Source organism: Mustela nigripes, chromosome 17, assembly GCF_022355385.1.
Source record: "Mustela nigripes isolate SB6536 chromosome 17, MUSNIG.SB6536, whole genome shotgun sequence".
Classification (NCBI taxonomy): domain Eukaryota; kingdom Metazoa; phylum Chordata; class Mammalia; order Carnivora; family Mustelidae; genus Mustela; species Mustela nigripes.
In genome coordinates, this window is record NC_081573.1 from 29,923,009 (window position 1) to 29,943,849 (window position 20,841).

Here is a 20,841-nt window from a genome sequence, read left to right on the forward strand (position 1 = left end):
CAGAGCTTTGTTGCAAGAGAACTGGTTGGGTTTCTATGGTCACGGGGAGAGGCCTAGTCCAATCTGCATAATAAACCCCAGACCCCGATCTGGGAGTTGGGCAGGGCCCAGGAGGCTGTCCCTCTTGACCTCTTGACAACCCAGCTGGTTCAGAGCACCGGGTCCCATTCACCTCCCCGGAAGAATTCCCTTCCTTTAACCTTTAACTTCTTTACAGATTATAACCCCCCACCTGGTTACCTGTAAACAGCAGCCTGTCTCTCCCCACACAAAGAAGGCCCTGTCACTACGCAACAGAGCTGTGGCCTCCTTCCCTGTCCCAGGGTCATGCTCAGTTCCAGGACTCACAGACCCCCCACTTGGAGACCATCCCCTACCTTAGAATGCCAACTCCACCCAGAGTTGAAGAATAGGGACTCCAGGGGTTACCCAAACATACCATGAAAAGAACCAGCTAGCCTAGCGTGCTACCCCGCGCCAAGCAAAGCGTACAGTTATTATCTTGTTGAGTCCCCACAACAACCTGACGAGGCAGATTATATTACTTAAACATCATTTAAGGGATGGAGCCACTGAGACACGGAGATAGCAAGCAATCTATTTAAGGCAGTTACTAACAGCCAGAGCTGGGATTCGAACCCATTTTGTCTGGATTCCAGTCCCTCCATCACTGTGCTAATCATATCTATTTGAAAGACCCCATCAGGCCATCTTCACACACCGTCCTAGAGGTCATCTGTTTGGTAAACCTGTCATTGCTCTTTTTTTTTTCTTTTTTAAGATTTTATGTATTGGGGTGCCTGGGTGGCTCAGTGGGTTAAAGCCTCTGCCTTCGGCTCAGGTCATGATCTCAGGGTCTTGAGATCGAGCCCCGCATCAGGCTCTCTGCTCGGCAGGGAGCCTGCTTCCTCCTCTCTCTCTGCCTGCCTGATCTCTGTCAAATAAATAAATAAAACCTTAAAAAAATAAAATAAAAAATAAAAAATAAACCTTAAAAAATATATTTTATGTATTTATTTGAGAGAGAACAAGGATGAGAGCGTGGAGGGTCAGAAGAAGAAGCAGACTCCCTGCTGAACAGAGAGCCTGATGCAGTCCTCGGTCCTGGAACTCGATTCTGGGACTCCAGGATCATGACCTGAGCTGAAGGCAGATGCTTAACCAACTGAGCCACCCAGGAGCTCCTGTCATGGCTCTTTTAATCTGGACCACACCGGTAAAGGTTTCTGAAGCTGTGAGTGAATAATTTCAGATGTAAATGCTTCTTGAGTGAAGCCCACAGGGTATGGAACTGAAGTTAGCCACCCCAGGGCTTTCTATTACTTCTGGTTTATTTTCTGATCACCAGGCTTTCCTTTTCCTAAATCTAAAAGGAGCCTGATTAGCAGCACCTGGGTGGCTCAGTCAGAAAAGCATCTGAGTCTTGATTTCAGCTCAGGTCTTGATCTCAGAGTCAAGAGATCGAGCCCCACGTCAGGCTCCATGCTCAGTAGGGAACTTGCTTGAGCTTCTTTCTCTCCCTGTCCCTCTGCCCCTCTCCTCACTCACACATGCACTTGCTCTCCTCTCTCTCAAATAAATAAATAAATCTAAAGTAAAATAAAAGGAGCCTGATAATTCTCACCCAGCTCCTAGGAAGCTGGAAAGAGGATCAAGCAGGTCTGTGGAGAGGCCTTTCAGAGAAGCACAAAATTCATTCTTTCCCGGGCAAGCACAGAGCCGTCAAAGGGGACATCCATCCCAGTGCACTTAAGGCGGGCGGGCGGGTGACAGGTCAAAGCCTTCTTGTTGACTCCTTATGATCCAAAGGGTCCTATGGGGAAGCATTATCAATTCCACTTCAGAGTTGAAATGCTTGAGGCCAGAGCAGTTAAGTCAGTAGCCTGAGGTCACGCTCTTGCTTGGCTGCCACCTCTTGTTGTTCTGTCCAAAGCCTGTGACCTCCCCACTCCCTGCTCCTTCCCACCCTTTGCTCCCCTAGTGCCTCTGGTTGAAACTATTCATCCTCCTGGACCTGGGCATTCAGTGATCTGCTTAAATGTAGTAAAACTCCCCATAAATCACCTTCCTTTGAATGAGCTTCTTGCCAAGTGGGCTGGCGGAGAGACAATTAGAAGACATTATTATAATGTTGCTGATTTATCTCTCCAAATAAAAGCCCGAAGTACAAAAGTACTTTGGGGGAAGTCAGGATGGAAGAAGGAGCTTCCATTTGCCTTCCAGTTAAGAGGCCCTAATTAAGGCAAATCCAATGAGTATCCTCATTGGGATACTGGGATCCTAGGGCAACCATCCTCTTGTGAAGCCTCTGAATTAATCATGCTTAACCCAGCTCAGCACGAGGACCCAGGGGCCAGGTGTAACCCTCAGGTCATGCTTGGCTTAGGTTAAAGATGTGGTCAGTAGGAGAAGAGGATGACCTTTTGCTAAAAGACCCCGTAAGGGGCTTTGCCCTGCCTGTGACCTCCTACACCCAGGACAGGCTACATAATTTGTGGAGGTCCAGTGCAAAATTAAAATGTGAAACCTGTATTCAAAAATTATTAAGAATTTCAATATAGTGGATGGCTCAGTTGGTCAAGCGTCTGCCTTCCGCTCAGGTCATGATCCTGGGATGGAGCCCCACATTGGGTTCCTGCTCAGCAGGGAGCCTTCTGCTCCCCCTGCCTGTACTTGGTCTCTCTCTCTCTCTCTGACAAATAAATAAAAATAGAATCTTAAAAAAAAAAAAATTTTCAAGATGGTGACAACAGAACTTTGAATGAGGCACAGGGCTCCTGAGAGGGCCCTGCACACACCCACCCTCTTCTGGAACATTCTCAGATGTGGGTTCACCTCTACTGAGGACTGTAATGTACCACATCACTAAGGGCTCTGAAGGGGACATTGCTCTTGGGATAGAATGAGGCCAAAAAAAAGACAAGAAAAGAGAAATGGGGTATGGATAACCCCAAAGATGGACAGGACCTCGGAAAGATACTTCCAAGATACTTTCAGCTTCAAACAGCTTCCTTGGCTACTGCTACCTATAAAACCTAACACATAAAAAAGTATCAACACAAATGACAACTCCCGACAATACCTTATGTCGACAAGATTGCAGAGCGACTGGAACCCTCATGTGAGACAGGAGGGGTGGGGTGGGGGTGCAAAATGGTTCAGGCACTCGGGAAATCAGTTCGGCCGTATCTTACAAAATTAACATATTTAGAATATTTAGTTGTATTAATCTGCTCAAGCTGCCATAATAAAAGACCACAAACAGGGTAGCTTAAACAATAGACATTTTCTCACAGTTCCACGATCAAGATGCTGGCAAATTTGGCTTCTGTTGAGAGATCTCTTCCTGGCTTTCAGAGGACACCGCCCATCCCCCCACTCCCCATCCCCCACACCTTGCTGCATCTTCTGCGCTCACAAAGAGAGAATGTCCTAGTGTCCCTTTCTCTTCTTATAAGGACACATTCATTAAGATTTGGGCCCCACACTTACGATCTCATTTCACCTTTATTACTTCCATAAAAGCACTATCTCCAAAGCAGTCACATTGGGGGTTGGGGCATCAATATACGAATTGAGAGATGGGGGACACACAGGCTATAACAGTGTCCAAGGGAAAGAAGGACAGTGTTCACGCGAAAACCTACACACATAGATATTGAGAGCAGTTCTGTTAATAAGCACAAACTGGAAACAACCCAAATATGAACGGATAAATAAATTCAAACATTCGTACAATGGGATACTACTCGGTCATAAACAGGAATGAACCATTTCTGCATATAATAGTTTAAATGAATTTCAAAGACATTATGTGGAGGGAAAGAAGCCAGTGTTAAAAGGTCACCTGCTGGGGCACCTGGGTGGCTCAGCAGGTTAAGCCTCTGCCTTCAGCTCAGGTCATGGTCTCAGGGTCCTGGGATCGAGCCCCGCATCAGGCTCTCGGCTCTCTCTCCCATGCCTCTCTGCCTACTTATGATCTCTCTCCCTCTTTGTCAAATAAATAAATAAATAATCTTAAAAAAAAAAAAAGTTCGCCTATTGTTTGATTCCCTTTATATGATACTCTCAAAAAGACAAAAACGTAGGGATGGAAAACAGCAGTGGTCTCACTACAAAATGATGGTTTGGGGGAGTTTTGAGAGTGGTAGAGTGGTTCTGTATTCTCTCTTTTCTGCACGCATGGAACCCATCATGGGGCTCGAACTTACCACAGGAGTTCAAGACCAAGATCTCCTGACCGAAATCAAGACCTGAGCTGAGTTCAAGAGTCAGATGCCCAGCTGAGTGAGCCACTCAGGGCCCTAGAAGTGTTCCATATTCTAATTGTGGTGGGAGTTACCCAAATCTGTGTTAAACTTCATAGATTCATAGACCAACCTTTTGAGAAGTCAAATTGACTGTATACTAAGGAAGATTATTTTTCAATTTTTTTTAAAGACCATTCGAACAAAAAAAAAATAAAATAAAAACTGTTTGCCAGGAACCTAGAGGCTTTTTTTTTTTTTGCCATCTGGCCCTAGTTCCCAAGATCATTTAAATCCTTTTTCTGGGGCTTCTCACTCACTCACTTACTCACTCACTCCCTCAAGCAAACAAATAAATACACCTGTCCCTAATTGAGCTCAACAGCTGTTTACCAAGATATATGCTACGAAGTTCCATTTTGGGTGTTGTGTAGCTTCTAGAACCTTAGTAAATGGCACTTAAGGAGGCCTGGAAATGGAGGCGGAGAGGGCTGAATGCAGAGTATCACCTTACGGCTATGACTATAGGTCAGGAGAGTGGCCAGCCCAAGGCATCCTACAGAAAGGGAGCTGGGGACATAAGGCCCTAACCCATTCTCCTCCCTCCCTGTGGTCTCTCTCAGGGCTCTCATTGGCCAAACGCAATTTGAAGCCAGTGGGCATAGAAGCATTTGGTCCTGCCCATCTAGGTCAGCTTCCCAGAACTAAAAGCAGGATGGAGAACAACAGAAAGTGGATTTGGAAAGGCAAACACGCACTCTAGCACGACCCACATGGCCGTTGCTCTCTAGGGGCCCTGAATCTGTTAGGGGAGACAATATCTTTGCAGGGAATTAAACTATGAGGTAAGCACTTTAATACAGGGAAAAGTTTACACTGGAAAGAGAGAATAGGGAAGGGCTTCCTTGAGCTAGACCTAGAAGGATGAACAGAATATTAGCCGCCAGAGGAGGGCAAGGACATCACGGCCAAGATGAAGAAATGCAAATCCCTCCCGAGAAGTTCAGTAATTCACACTCAGTTATGGAAAGGCAGCCAATGGTCATGGTTAGAAGCACCAGTTTCAGCATGAAAGGAACCTGGGATTGAATACTAACTCTACAGTATACATGCTGTGTGACCTTCAGCTAGTTCCTTACCATCTCTGACTCGTAGTTTCCTGGACTTTGGGAAATCAATGAAATGACATATATATTTTTTCCTGCCATTGTACCTCATAACATCTGGCAGGGTTTGCAGGTACAATTCATAACCACAAAGTGACCAGACTTACTCCTGCTGATCATAGACCCACTCCCAAAGTCAAATTGCCATTCGGTCCACGGGGCCAGGCTGCCAAGACCAAGTGGCCTTGGTCTCTTTAGCATTCCTACCTCCTTCCTTCTCTACTCTTCCTTTGCCAGAGTCTTGATGCCCCTCTGCCCATGGCTCCACTCCCCGCAATGTGTGGGTCCTTCCATTTTGGATTCTCACTCTCTTTAGTGGAACATTACTCTGGAAGGCACATATGCCCATTCCTAATAAAAATAGCTTATAGCTTATAACTATGAAATTATTTTAAAAAAACAAAAAAATACAAAATTCTCTCTTTGAAGGGAAGCATGGACAGAACAAGAGAACAAGAGGTTAAAAATGAGACTCCTTTGTCCCTCCTGTCCCATATCTAAAACAGTGTCCAAGTAGGTGCTTAATAAACAGTAGCAAAGTACTCCTAAGGTAAATATTGTGCAGTGGGGCAAGCCAAACCGAAATCCCAGCCACACCATGGGCTCTCTTCCACCAAGGGCAAATTACATCATGAATCTCAGTTTCTTCATCTGTAAAATGGGAAACCTAATAGTGCCTACTTCACAGGAGAATGTGAGGTATCAAGTCAATAAATCAGTAAGTTTAAAATCATGTGAGGATTATGTGAGGTTTCAAATCAATAATCAGTCTGAAATTCTTTTTTTTTAAAGATTTTATTTATTTGTCAGAGAGAGAGAGGGAGAGAGAGTGAACACAGGCAGACGCAGAGGGAGAAGCAGACTCCCTGCCAATCAAGGAGCCAGATGTGGGACTCGATCCCAGGACGATGGGATCATGACCCGAGCCAAAGGCAGCTGCTCAACCAACTGAACCACCCAGGCGTCCCTAATCAGTCTGAAATTCTTAATGCCTAAGCCATCACCAGTAATAATAATACTTCTGATTACTGTCAAACACTGTGCTGTCCCTCAAGGAGACCCCTGACGGAGAACCCACGGAGAAAATGGACCTGTTGATAATTGCAGTTTCTGAAACACTGTGATTAGTGAAATTAAAACAAACAAACAAACAAACAAAAAATCCAGCAGGAGGACTCAGAGGGAAAGTCCTTAGGAAAACCTTTAACCTCATCAGGTGATACCTGACGTCAGAATCCCAGAGGTGGTGATCTAGGACTTTGCCCAGGCATGCTCTGGGGCATAGTGGGGTGAGGAGGAGGCAGCTCTTGCAAGGACTGGGGCAAGAACAATCTGGAAATGACTCAGAGACACTTTAAAGTGAAAGAGTGGGAAATGTCTCTGTCAGCGCTTCTCTGACCCATTCACCTTCACCAGAGCACCAGCCTGTCATGTGTAAGCTGGGGCCTGGCCTTATCAGTCACACACATGTGTGCACGTGCGCACACACACACGCACACACTAACCCTGCCCCTTGCCCTTCCAGGCAGTACTGACAGGTGATACCCCTCCTCTGTTCCTCTGCCCTTGAAGGTCACTTGGACCACATCCTACCAGTACAGAGACGTCAAAAATAAAGTAAACCCCTAACATAGGTCCGGGGAGGGAGGGTTGGCACAGACCTTTCTTTCACAAAGTATCTCTAATCTTTCCACTGGTGATGCTATCTCCAAATGTTACAGTGCAGAGAAATAGCCAGGATAAGAAGGCATTTTCCATACAAACTTGTAACACTTGTATCCATCACCAGGCCGCTCTGCCGTGGGTACCCCAGACACTGACTTTTTTGGTATGGTAAATCCTATACTTACCCTGTGAGGAGCTCCACTGCATATTTGTGTGGGCTGAAAGTGATCATTTGTTACGTTCAATGTGAATTCAATGAGGACAGAGATTTTGGCGTGTTTTGAACTTTGTTGTATCCCTCCATTGTAGAAAACTCTTTGACTCCTAGTAGGTACTCAGTTGACGTTTGCTGAGGGAATAAAGAAATGAAATGTAAACACTTTTAATAGTCCATCATCTTTGTAACCCTGTTTTGGCATGTTTTGATTAAAATAATAATAAATACGGGAAGCCTCAGGAAAAGGAGGTGGCTTAGGGTCCCCACCGCTCTCCAAAAGCCTGAGAGTGGGACTGCTCTGGATATTGTTTAATTATCAGCTAACAGGTTCTTAGCCTTAGGCGGTTCCACTCTCCCACTCCCCACGGCCCCACGTCTCCCCACCCCCCACCCCCCAGCCCGGGGTTGGGGGTGGTACTGGCATTTAGTGTCAGGGAGTCATGGGAGGTTAGAAATCCTGCGAAAGCCCCAGGAAAGCCCCAACCAAAAAAAAAAAAAAAAAAAAAAGCCATCGGCAGCTGGCCGAGAAAGATGACCTGGTTTGCCAGCTCCTAAGGGACCTGATTGTGTCTCCCAGCTCCGCATAGGGTCTGACACTGACTAGGGGAGTCCAATCAACTTCAGCCAAAGAGACTGGAGGGAACAAGGTAGGAAGGAGGGCAAAGAGGTGGGCGGGCGGGGTGGCAAGAAGAAGAAAAGATTGGTGGGAGGGAAAAGGCCTCCCAGGGCTCGAGAGAAACCCAGTCCCTTGCATCTTCGGATGCTTCCACATTATTTCAGAAAGAGGCTGCTCCAAACTGGGGTAATCTGAAAGCTGCCGGCTGAACAGAAAGATCCCCCTGGGTGCAGCCAGGAAAAATCCCAGGATGGCTTCCAAACCAGGAGCCAGGGCCTGGCTGGCCCGCCGGTGCTCCCCCGAGGAAGTTGAGCAAGTTTGGGTCCCAGCGCCCTCTGCGGAGGGAAGGTGGTCGGGGGCGGCGGGGCACCGCGCGCGCGCGCGCGCGCGAGGCTCGCAGGCGAGCCGGACCGCCGCCCACGTGGGCAGGCCGGCTGCATTTCCGCCCGGGCCGCGCTCGCTCCCACCTCCCCTGGCCGCGGCCCCCGCGCCGCCTCCGCGCGCCCGCTAGGTGGCGCCTGCGCTCTAGTGGGCGCCGCTCGGGCTCGGGCTCGGGCGCGGGCGAAAGCCACGGCGGAGCCGGGCGGCGGAGCGAACCCGAGCCCCAGGATTCCGGGGACTGGAGGGCAGCGGCGGCAGCCAAGGTAGGATTCCTGAGCCTCGGGCGTTTCCCTCGAGCCTCTGCGGTCGGGGTGGGCAGCGCGGCGGCTGCCGAGCCCCGCGCGCGGTCCGCGCCCAGAACCGGAGAAGTCGGAGCGGCCACACGTGTCGTTGCCTAAAGGGGACCCGGAGCCCCGCGGTCTCCAAGCTGGGCCTAGGGGCAGAGCAGAACAGCAGGTCGCCGGCACACAGACGTCCTCCGCTTAGCCTCTGCCTCGGGAAAGCCTGCCCGAATTCCCCGAACGGCAAGTCTGAAAAGGAGAAAAAGAGTTGCTGAGGGCCAGAGCGACTCCAGCTTTGCAGCCCGGTGCGGATGGGAGCCAGACACCCTTCTCAAACTTGGCGGCACGTTGGGATCCCTTAGGGAGCGCTAAAAAAATGCTAGTGCCTCCAGTTCCATCACCACCAGCGCCCCCCCCCCCTCCTCCCCCAGACTCAAATGTAAGTGGTCTGGGTTGGGGCCTGGGCATTTGGATATTTAAAAGCTTCCCAGGAGATTGCAATTAGCCATTAAGTTTGAGGACCCTTGATGTAAGGTTGGAGAAAACCCGAGAACGTTTGTTACAGAGCCTGAATGCTGATTCTTCTTCTTCTCATACCTCCCCACCCCACTCCCCGCCTCTCCTCCTCCTCCTTCCTGCTTTTGAAGCAGGAAATACCTCTGCCTTTGAGCTGTCAAAGCCAAGATAACAAACCAACTGGGCTGGTTCTGAAAGGGTTAAACTCAGAAGTGGGCCAGGAACAGAAATACACTGATATGGAATGTGAGAGAAAACTCTTCAGCTACCCCCCCCCCTCATTTTAGTAAATGCAGCTGAGGAGTCAGAGTAAGCCCCCCCCCAGTAGATAATAAAAATGATAATGTATTTGCATAACAGGCAAAGTGGTTACCAGCATGGGCTGGGAGTCCCCGGAGCTAGCTCAGGAATTCATGGAACCATGCCTGGCTTCAGTTTTCCCATCTGCAAAATGGGTGTGATGGTATAAACCTCTTAGAGTTGTTGTGGGGATTATTAACAATGAAAGGTCACGTTTCCTGAGGGTATACCTGTCCAGGTGCTGCGTTAAGTGCTTTCTGTGCATTTTCAATTTTGACTTCCCATCGTGGCCCATGGGAGAGTCCTGTAATTACCCCTATATGGGTAGAAGAAGCTGGGTGTCAGAAAGGTCAAGGAACATGCTCAGGGTTATATAATTACGCAGATTCTGGGCAGTCTGACTCTAGGGCCCATGTGCAGTAGTAATCTGTTTTCCCTCATTGAGAGAATGTAGAGAAAACACTTAGCACAGGGCAGCTCGTGGTGCATTTTCCATTAACCATGGCTGTCACTGCCTTTGTCACAACAAAGCACTTTCACTGAACTGGCTCATTTGTTCACGATCTATTCGTTATTAAGAGCCTACTATGTGCCAGGCAGCTTCCCAGATGCTAGACCTAAAATGGTGAGTAAGACAGAGAGGTCAACGGGCTCTCAGTGAATTCACACTCCCATGAATGAGAGAACTGAGAAAAAGTACAGTAGATCCTCACCTTTCGCAGATTCTGTAGATGTGAATTCTCCTGCTCGCTAGAATGTGCGTGTAACCCTCAAATCGATATCCACAGCGCTTCTGTGGTCATGCGTGGACATGAGCCGAGTGGCCAGAAACTGGAGCTGAGGTTAACTTAAGGCAAAGCTCTGCCTTCGGGTGTTAGCTCTCATACTGTAAGCAAGTGTCCCTTTTGGGGTCTATTTTGTGCCATGTTTTATGCATTTTTGTGCGCTTCTTTTCTTTTGGTGATTTCTCTGTTTGAAATTGCCCCCAAGCATTGCGTTCAAGTGCTGACTAGTGCTCCTAAGCCTAAGAAGGTTGTGATATACCTTACTGAGAAAACATGTATTTGATAAACTGTGTTCAGGCATGAGTCGTCATGATTTTGGCTGTGAGTTCAATATGATTAAATCAACAGTGTATATTAAATTAGGTGTCTTTAAATAGAAACACACATAACACAAGGTTAGGTATTGATCTGTTGATGAAAATATGACCAGAGGCTCCCAGAAACCTAACTTTAGGTTTTTCCCTGGGAGCAATGGTTCCGTATTTGCTAATTTCATATCCATGGCAACTTTATAGAACATAGCTGCTATGAAGAGTGAGAACTGACTGCAGTTAGACTTCACCCCACGTGCAATGAAAAAATCAAGGTGCAGAGGTGTACAGAAAGGGCCTCCCTTAGATTGGGTGTCAGAAAGGTTGGAAGCGGCCAGGGATGGAGTGGGTGGATGAGGAAAAAGTGTTTCAGGCAGCGAAAGTAGCATGTGCAAAGGCCTAGAGGTCACCAATGGCTTGGCAAGGTGGGGAAACTCAAGGAGAGCCAGTGTGCAGGGAGTGTAGTGGGCAAAGAGAACAGAATTGCAGCAACAATAATAATAGTAATAATAATGATATGCTGGAGACAGAGGCTGGGGCTAGGTGGCACTGTGTTTTTTGTGGGCCGCTCTCATTTCATCCGATTAACACAGTAGTCCTGGCAGCCTGGGCTGGATGGTTTCCCCCTCTCACAGATGAAATTGATGCCCTGTGTGGTTAAATACCTTATCCAAAGTTACACAGCTGGTAAGCAGCAAATCTGACCTCTAGTATCTCCCTCTTAATGTAATGCTGAACAGACATCTGAGTATTGATCCGAGACCTTAGAACATAGTCCTGGGCTAGAGATTTGGTTTGGCCTGAGGAGGAGTCGTAATAAGTGCTGCAGAAGCCATAAAGCATGGGTAAAACTACTTGGGACAGTGCACGGAGTGTAAAGAAGAAAAGTCTTCATGCCCTTTAAAAATAAAAATAGTCCTGATCTAAAACCATTAATGCCTCAATGACAGAGTCCAGTTGCCTGCGGGGGCAGAATAAGTAGTGAGGGTGGGCACAAAAGTGTAGAAAAAGGAAGTGTGAAGGTCTGACCCAAAGGAGCCCGAGAATACTAGGTCTGGCACGGGTCTCCGCATCCATGGGGCAGCCAGTCTCAGTCTGCCTCTTATCCCTGAAGGACAACGATCTTAAGCAAGGCTCAGCAAACCTTTTCCTATAAAGGGCCAGATAGGAAATATTTCGATCTTTGTGGACCATATGGTTTCAGGTGGCATCTTCTCACCTCTGTGGCTGTAGAAGAACAGCAGCCTTAGAAGGCATGGAAATGAGTGTGTTCCAATACAACTTTATGTAAACCTTTATTTATGGACACTGAAATTTGGATTTCATATGACTTTAGTGGGTCACAATATATTATTCTTTTGATTTTTTAAAAAACGTTCAAAAATGTAGGGCACCTGGTTAGGGGTCTGCTTTACAACTCAGATCAAGATCCCGGGGCTCCTTGCTCAGTGAGGAGTCTGCTTCTCCATCTCCCTCTGCCCCTTCCCCTGCTTGTACACTCTCTATCTTTCTTAAATAAATAAAATCTTTTTTAAAAAATTTTAAAAATATAAAGACGATTCTCAGCTCATAGTTGCACAAAAACAGGCTGTGGTCCATGGGCTATAGTTTGCTGACTGTTTATCTAGAATCATGAGACCTGAGGGCCATAAGAATACTAAATGTCTATCTAGCTAAATCTTTACTTGACCCATGAATCCCCATCTGCTGTTCTCAGCTGTTTCTTGAGTTCCCCCAATAAAATGGAAATCACTCACTGGGTAACTCATTCCATTGCTAGAAGTTTGAACTATACCTAGTTGGGACTTCCCCAAACCCAGATCATGAGACAAGAATTTGGGTGTCAGGGGGCACCTGGGTGGCTCATTGGGTTAGGCCTTTGCCTTGGGCTCAGGTCATGATCTCAGGGTCCTGAGATAGAGCCCCGCATCGGGCTCTCTGCTCATCGTGGAGTCGGCTTCCCAATTCTCTAGGCCTACTTGTGATCTCTCTCTCTCTCTCTGTCAAATAAATAAATTTGAAAAGTCTAAAAAAAAAAAATTGGAGTGTCAGGACTTCACCGGGGAAGTGATCCCAGAGAGCCCGGAGAGAGTGCTGTGGCCCCTGGGAAAGGAGGAAAACCAATGAAGGATGTGTTGGTAAGTGAGTTAGCACCAGCACAGTGGCTCAGTCTCGCCAGGAAACCCTTGGAGAGGTTGTGTGTCCCCTGAAGAGGCTAGGGAGCTGGGGGTATTTCCCTGCCTCCTCAAGGCCTCCCCACTTCTGTACTCTGTCCGCGGTCCACCGCACCTCCCACCCACACCCCTCTCCGCCAGAAAATGCCTTCAGAGGGAAAGAGTGCAACTGGAAACTCTCTGCAGGTGGCCTCAGAGGAGCACTGATGAGCACAGGTGCCCTACAAAGTGTTTTCTGATTTGGGTTTTTTAAGCATGCACTGCATACCCCTGGGGACCTCTTGAGATGATCTGGCATGGCATGAAGTCACGGAGCTAAAGGACATGAAGTCTCAGACTAGGAAAAGTGTTCGCTTTGTAAACTGTCTCTGTGCTCGTGCCCTGCTGCTGTCTCTCCCCAGCCCAGGAGCCCCAGCCACACTGGCCTGGTACTTCCTGGAACTTGCCAGACTCTCTTCTGACTACCGTCAACAAAAGAGGTCTAGTGAAGGACTAGACTGGCTTGTCTCTCTTATGGAAAAGACAGAAGTCCTCAAATTCTGGGCACTGAACAGACAAGAGCGGTCAGCTAAAATTTAAGAACACTGTTTTGTTTATGCATACAGTTTCCACCTATACAGGGCAAGTGTTTCTGGCTCCACATTCACAGTTGTAATATAAGGTATTTTCTTTAAAATACATATACAAGGGTGCCCAGGTGACTCAGTCGGTTAAGCATCTGCCATCGGCTCAGGTCATGTTCTGGGGGTCCTGGGATCGAGCACCACATCCTTGGGGCTCCCTGCTCAGCGGAGAGTCTGCTTCTCTCTCTCCCTCTGCCCCTCCCCCTCTCATGCTGTTTTTCTCAAATACATAAATAAAATCTTTAAAAAATGATAAAATAGGGGTGCCTAGGTGGCTCAGTGGGTTAAGGCCTCTGCCTTCGGCTCGGGTCATGATCCCAGGGTCCGGGGATCGAGCCCCGCATCGGGCTCTCTGCTCAGCAGGTAGCCTGCTTCCTCCTCCCTCTCTCTCTGCCTGCCTCTCTGCCTGCTTGTGATCTCTATCTGTCAAATAAAATAAATAAAAATCTTTTTTAAAAATGATAAAATACGGGGCGCCTGGGTGGCTCAGTGGGTTAAAGCCTCTGCCTTCAGCTCAGGTCATGATGCCAGAGTCCTGGGATCGAGCCCCACATCGGGCTCTCTGCTCGGCAGGGAGCCTGCTTCCTCCTCTCTCTCTGCCTGCCTCTCTGCCTACTTGTGATCTCTGTCTGTCAAATAAATAAATAAACAAAATCTTTAAAAAAAAATGATAAAATACATTTGCATAATGCATCTACTTAAAGAAAAATATGATAAAAATGATAGTGGCCGTTTACTGAGCACTTACTAGGCACTTGACGTTATTTGAAGCCCCCGGAAATGCATAATTTAATTACTTCTCACCACAGTTGCATGGGTTCAGTCTTACTTGACGCAGGTACTATTATTAGCTGAGAAAACAGGCATAGGGAAGTTCAGTAACTTGCCCAAAGTTACATAGCCAGTAAGTGACAGAACTGGAAAGTAAACCCTGATTGTCCTGCTCCACTTTTTTTTTTTTTTTAAAGATTTTATTTATTTATTTGAGAGGGTACGAGCACACTCAAGCATGAGCTGGGGGGAGGGGCAGAGGGAGAGGGAGCAGCAGGCTCCCCGCTGAGCAGGGAGCCCCAAGGATGCGGGGCTCCATCCCAGGGTTCCAACCTGAGCCATCCCAACCGAGCTTCCCAGGCCACCCACAGTTTGTGTTCTTAATGGCAGGATGACACTGCTTCTCACAAATGTGACAGAGGAAAAAAAGAAAAAATAAAGTGAAATTATTATTTTGGCTTACCGATGGGAGAGGAAGCCTCCCGTAAGAGGTTCCTCCTTCTCACCCAGCTGAAATCTGTCTCCCTGAGTCGACCGCCCCTTGATTGTCATACTTTCTTCTGGAGCCTCAGAGAACAAATCTGTCCCCTTTTTGTCCCTGCAGGCCTTCAGCTGTCTGATGACAGAGAACCTGCTGGCCCTCCCAGATCTTCCCTGTTCTGGGTTAAATATTGCCAGTTCCTTCTGCTTCTACCCTCGTGTGTTCTCGGCATCTCCCCCCAAGCAGAGGGCCCCTTTCTTCCTTTTTCTTGTGTGTCCCAGAACTTCCAAAGTTGTTTTTGTTGTTCTACCTTTTTTATTTTTTTATTTTTATTTATTATTTTTTTTTAAGGGCCCCTACAGTTCATTCTGGGCTTAGAGTGGATGGCTGTGATTGGGATGATGGGTGAGGCAGAGAGAAGCTAGATAGTGTTGTCCAGAGGGAGACTGTCACTCAGAGAAAGCCCCCCCAGGGCCAGCATCATGGGGTGGGGGGCGGAAGTGGGAGGCTGGTCAGGCTCTTTCTTTGCAGGCCAGAGATGGAGCTAATCAGGCCAAAAGGGACACACTAACCAAATTCACAGGAGCCTGGTAGGGAAGCCAGACCACAAATATATTAAATCACAATAGGACAAGCACTGCGAGGCAGCCTGAAAACTTTATGTCAGCCTGTCAGCACATTCTTTCATCGGTAGGGAAGCCCGCATAGGAAGCCAAATTCTAGTGAGAAGGTTGGTATTCACAGGCCCAAGACGAGGTAAGCAAGAGGAATGAGTTTAATAGCCAGGACAGTCCAAGGGACTTGTATCCGCTGAATGATAGGTCCATGGTGGCAGCCGTGCTGACCTTAGTCCCCTCATCCTTGTGCTCATGGTGGACGTGACTGAAATCAGTGACCAAATCTTTGCCTTCCTACTGCTCCTGGGACCAACCTTAAGATCCTTATCAGGAAGGCGCCTGGGTGGCTCAGTCGGTTTAAGTGTCTGCCTTCGGCTGGGGTCATGATCCCAGGGTCCTGGGATCGAGTCCTGCATTTGGCTCCTTCCTCAGAGGAGAGCCTGCTTCTCCCTCTACCCTTCCCCCGTGTCCATGATCTCTCTCCCTCTCACCGTCTTTATCAAATAAAATATTTTTTTAAATGATCCTTATCAAGAGGGGATTCCAGGCGGCTCTGGCCCTCTGAGCTGTCTGTAACGCTCAAGAGTTTCCAGAAATCCCGATGCTCTGGACAATGGGAGATAAGATAGACTCTAAAGACTTCTCTTTTGTATCATTTTTGCTGAGCTCCTCACGCTTGACCATCTCTGTCTACCTAATATTTCCTCGGCTTATGTTAATACAATTCGCCTTTTTTTTTTCCTTCTCATTGTCAAGTCTTGATTTGATTTCCAGACCTTGCTCTTCCTGCTTTGTCCAGAGGCGCATCCTGTCCTGTCTTAAGAACTTTCGCAGATCAGTAATTACAGATACTGTGTGTGGATTCCGCTGATACGCACTCCCCACATTTGGCGGTGACTTGCTGTATACCTGCCAGTAATAACCTCTTGCAGCGGAGAAGCGGCTCTCTGGGAGCTCTGTTCTAGAATTGGCAGGATCATCATGTTATACTGTTGGTACTGTTATCACTTGTCCATGCCTGAGGCTCGATGGGTCCTGGAAAGGCAGCTAGAGCACCAAACCCAAGAGATCATTGAGTTTGCTGTTACGAGCTTTGGTTATGCTCCTCTGAGCGTTGGGAGACCTATTTTCGCCGGCTTTCAGAAATGTACATTTTGGGACACCTTGTGTGGCTCAGTCTGTTAGGCATCTGCCTTCAGTTCGGGTCATGGACCCGGGGTCCTGGGATCAAGCCCCACATGGGGCTCCCTGCTCGGCGGCAAGTCAGCTTTTCCCTCTCTCTCTGCTTGTGCGCTCTCTCACTCGCACACACTCTCTCTTTGACAAATAAATAAAATCTTTTTTTTAATTTTTTTATTTTATTTTTATTTTTTAAAGATTTTTATTTATTTATTTGACAGAGAGAGATCACAAGTAGGCAGAGAGGCAGACAGAGAGAGAGAGGAGGAAGCAGGCTCCCTGCAGAGCAGAGAGCCCGATGTGGGACTCAATCCCAGGACCCCGAGATCATGACCTGAGCCCAAGGCAGCGGCTTAACCCACTGAGCCACCCAGGCGCCCTGACAAATAAATAAAATCTTAAAAAAAAAAAAAAAAAAAAGTACGTTTTTGTCCAGGGCCTTTCCTCCCTCCTGGCTGAAGAATCTTGACTTCCCGAAAAGGGAGACAAAATGCATACAGAGATGGGACGCCTGGGTGGCTCAGTTGGTTAAGCAGCTGCCTTCGGCTCAGGTCATGATCCCAGAGTGCTGGGATCGAGTCCCACATCGGGCTCCTTGCTTGGCGGGGAGCCTGCTTCTCCCTCTGCCTCTGCCTGTCATTCTGTCTGCCTGTGCTCGCTCTCTCCCACTCTCTCTCTCTGATAAATAAATAAAATCTTAAAAAAAAAAAAAATGCATACAGAGAATTCGTGGCACCTGGGGCCACTGCGGGAGGCCTTCTTCAGATCCTCCAGAGGAAAACTGGGCCCTACCCTCAGGGGAAGCCGCGCTGCCCAGTCTGAGAGTGGAGATCTAGTTCTTATACTAGGAAGGCTACCAGTCTGATGAGAGAAGAGCCATCCCTAGCCTCAGGGAGTCCGATGGAGGAGAGGCATACAGTGTCCTTGGTGTGAACGATTTCGCCAACCCTGAAGATATCACTCTATCTGCGGCTTCTCTCGGGTTGGTCAACAGGCAGGGAAGGGGGCCTGCTTCATTCACAGCTCTGATAGACTTGCGCAAAGCCACATCAGAGGGCCACGGCTTCTGAGCGTCAGCCTGGGGATTGGATTTTATTTTGTTTTATTTTATTTTATTTTTTTGAGAGAGAGACAGAAATAGTGAAAGAAAGCACAGGAACAAGGAGGAGAGGGAGAAGCAGGCTCCCGCAGGGAGCCCTACAGGAGACTCGATCCCAGGACCCTGGGATCGTGACCTGAGTTTAAGGCAGATGCTTAACCGACTAAGCCACCCAGGCACGCCCATTTCTTAATAGACCTTTTCAGACCAGTTTAGATGGACAGAAAAACCGAGATGATATCCCAGAGAGTTCCCATATACCCCACGCCCAGTACCCCCATTACTGAGATGAACACTATGGTTCATAGATGAACGCTATGGTACGTTTGTTACAGTGAACAAACCAATATTAATACGTTCTTAGTAACTGAAGTGCATAGTTTATTCAGATTTTCTCGGTGTTTACCTCCTGTCCTTTCTCCTTGCCAAGACCTCTGCCAGAATTTGGTATCCTGTTTCCTTGTCACAACATCTTATGTATTTGCTGGCTGTGACGATGGAGCGGATTTTCCTTGTTTCTGATGACCTTCCCAGTTTTGAGGAGGACTGGGCAGGTATGTGGTAGAATACCCCTCTGGTGGAATCTGCCTGATGGTTTTCTCAGAATGGGACTGGAGTTCATGGGGTTTGGAGAAGAAAGCCTCAAGAGGTAAAGAGCCATTTTCGTCACATCATGGCGGGCACCCCCGATGTCACCACAACCTACCGCTGTTGACCCTAAGCTCAATCATCCAACTGAGGTAGTGTGTGTCAGGGGTCTTCACTGTCATGTGTCCCGTTCCATCCTGTTCCATATTGTTCTCTTGGAAGGCAGTCCTTACACCCAGCGCACGCTTGAGGGACTGAGGAATTCTGTTCTCCCTTCTTTGGGCAGTGTATCTACAGCCCTTTTTTGGAACTTTTCTGCACGGGTAATTTGACTCTTTTCTCCCATTTATTCATTTCTCGTTTTTTGTTTGTTTGTTTTGTTTTGTTTTGTTTTAAATAATAGCAGGGACCCATGGGTTTTACTTTGTACTCCGGGTTATAATCCAATACTGCCTTATCTTGTTGCTCAGATCATTCTATCTCTGGCCCCTGGGAATGGAATTTGTGAGTTTGGATTTTTTTAAGATTTTATTTATTTATTGAGGGGGGGAGCATGCAAGTGGGAGAAGCAGACTCCCTGCTGAGCAGGGACGCCCATGCCCAATGCCACCCCTGCTCCCCCACCCCCACACCAGGAGATCTTAACCTGAGCCTAAGGAGGAGGAATGCTTAGCCAACTGAGCCACCCAGGCACTCTTGCAATTTGTGTTTTGTAACCAGCTCCTGCGGCCATTTCTTGTACGTATGAGAGTTCAAGTCCCACGTAGATCTGGGTTCCTGGCCCCAGTTCTCCCGCTGACTGGCCCTGGGCGGGCTCTTGGCAAGGCCCTGAGCCGGTGGGGCCTCCGCGCTCTCAGCAGAGACTGGAGCTAATGCTGTTACCTAGCACGTGAGGTTATTGAGTAAGAGGCGCCTAGTAAGTCCTCTGTGCGCAGACCTTGTTGTTCTTGTTAGCTTGGCATTCACATTCCTTCTGGATCGGCCCCCGGAGGTTACACACCGAGGCTAAATATGCCTTCCCAATGCTCACCTTCCAAGACCACGGCGCTGTGTGACCTAGATTCCAGTACCTGGCCCCCCATCTCCCCCGTTACCTCCTCTTCCTGGTGAACCAGCATCGTCTCCCACCTTCTGTCTCGCAGTCACAGCACATACCAGACAGACAGACGACCCATCTGACATGCCCTCTGCCAATTCACACAGACACACATCCTCATTCCTTTCAAGCCCCCTAAAGCACCACTTCCTCTGTGACACCACCCCACAGCCAGGCACGAAGTCCCCTCTCTTCCTGTCAGCTGACAGAGGGGCCCCTGTACCCAGTCTTGCCTCATAGCCCTTATCCCTTTAGACCGTGCCTGGGAGCAAGGGGACGGTCCTCCCTGAGCAGTCCTCATCTCCGTCCGTCTTTCTGTCCCGCCTGCCCACGAGGGGCTCCCCACGCCAGCTTGTGGTCTTACCTCTGTAAGTTTCGACAAGACAAAGGGCGTAGGGGGAAGGACATACCCTGGGTGCTGACTGGGCTTAACTGGACAGACAGCCTGTGAGGGCAGAACTTCTCAGAGGTCGAGAGGCTGACCTGGGGTCGTGTGTGTGTTTGTGTGTGTGTGTGTGTGTGTGTGTACACTCATCATATCACAGCAGGGAAGGGGGTTAATATATATATTAATTATGCAAAAATATACATGACACAAACTTGGCCATTTTAACCATTTTTTTTTAAGATTTTATTTATTTATTTGACAGAGAGAGATCACAAGTAGGCAGAGAGGCAGGCAGAGAGAGAGGAGGAAGCAGGCTCCCTGCTGAGCGGAGAGCCCGATGCAGGACTCGATCCCAGGACCCTGAGATCATGACCTGAGCCGAAGGCAGCGGCTTAACCCACTGAGCCACGCAGGTGCCCCCATTTTAACCATTTTAAAATGTACAGTTCGGTGACATCGAGTACCTTTACACGTCCATAGAACCAACCATAGCCACCACCCATCTCTAGAGCTTTTTCGTCTTCCGAAACTCATGAAACAATGAGTTTAACTGTTGCCTTAGTTTTCATTTCCTCCCTGATCCCTCCTTCCGTCAGCCTCGGACACCCATCTCTCTCCTACCCGTCTCTACGATTTTGACGGCGCCCTAGGTACCCTGTACCCACGGTATTGTGCGGTATTTCTTCTTCTGTGACAGGCTTCCTTCGCTGGGTATGATGTCTCTAAGGTTCATCCATGTTTGTAGCAGGTGTCAGAATGTCCTCCTTTGTTTTTTGTTTTGTTTTTGTTTTTGTTTAAAGATTTTATTTATTTATTTATTTGACAGAGAGAAATCACAAGTAGATGGAGAGGCAGGCAGAGAGAGACAGAGGGAAGCAGGCTCCCCGCTGAGCAGAGAGCCCGATGCGGGACTCGATCCCAGCACACTGAGATCATGACCTGAGCCGAAGGCAGCGGCTTAACCCACTGATCCACCCAGGCGCCCCAGAATGTCCTCCTTTGTAAAGACAGAATAGTCTCCTATTGTATGCTTATGTGGCATCTGGTTTATACATTTCTCTGTCCGTGGACACTTGGGTTGCTCCCACGTTTTGGCCATGGTGAATAATACTGTGATGAGGATGCAAATATTCCTGCCTTCAGTTCTTTTGGGAATATATCTAGAGTGAAATTGCTGCATCATAAGGTAATTATTTTATTTGGGGGGAAATTGCCATAGCATTTCCACAGTGTTTGTACCATTTTATGTTCCCACCAGCAATGCACAAAGGTTTCTATTTCTCCACATCCTTGTCAAATTTGCTACTTTCTGGTTTTGTTTTGTTTTGTTGATAATAGGC

At 48.0% G+C, this 20,841-nt stretch overlaps 1 protein-coding gene across 6 annotated transcripts in view; it reads left to right on the forward strand.

The window, feature by feature from the left end:
• The first annotated feature begins 8,438 nt into the window (after positions 1 to 8,438).
• The window catches only part of CHD9 (chromodomain helicase DNA binding protein 9), a 222,708-nt gene continuing 210,305 nt past the window's right edge, over positions 8,439 to 20,841 (forward strand). For 5 of the 6 annotated variants that reach the window (XM_059381331.1, XM_059381335.1, XM_059381334.1 and 2 more), the window contains exon 1: positions 8,439 to 8,555. The gene's annotated coding sequence lies outside the window, so the exon portion shown is untranslated. The remainder of the gene's footprint in view (positions 8,556 to 20,841) is intronic. The other variant, XM_059381338.1, reaches the window with a different exon arrangement.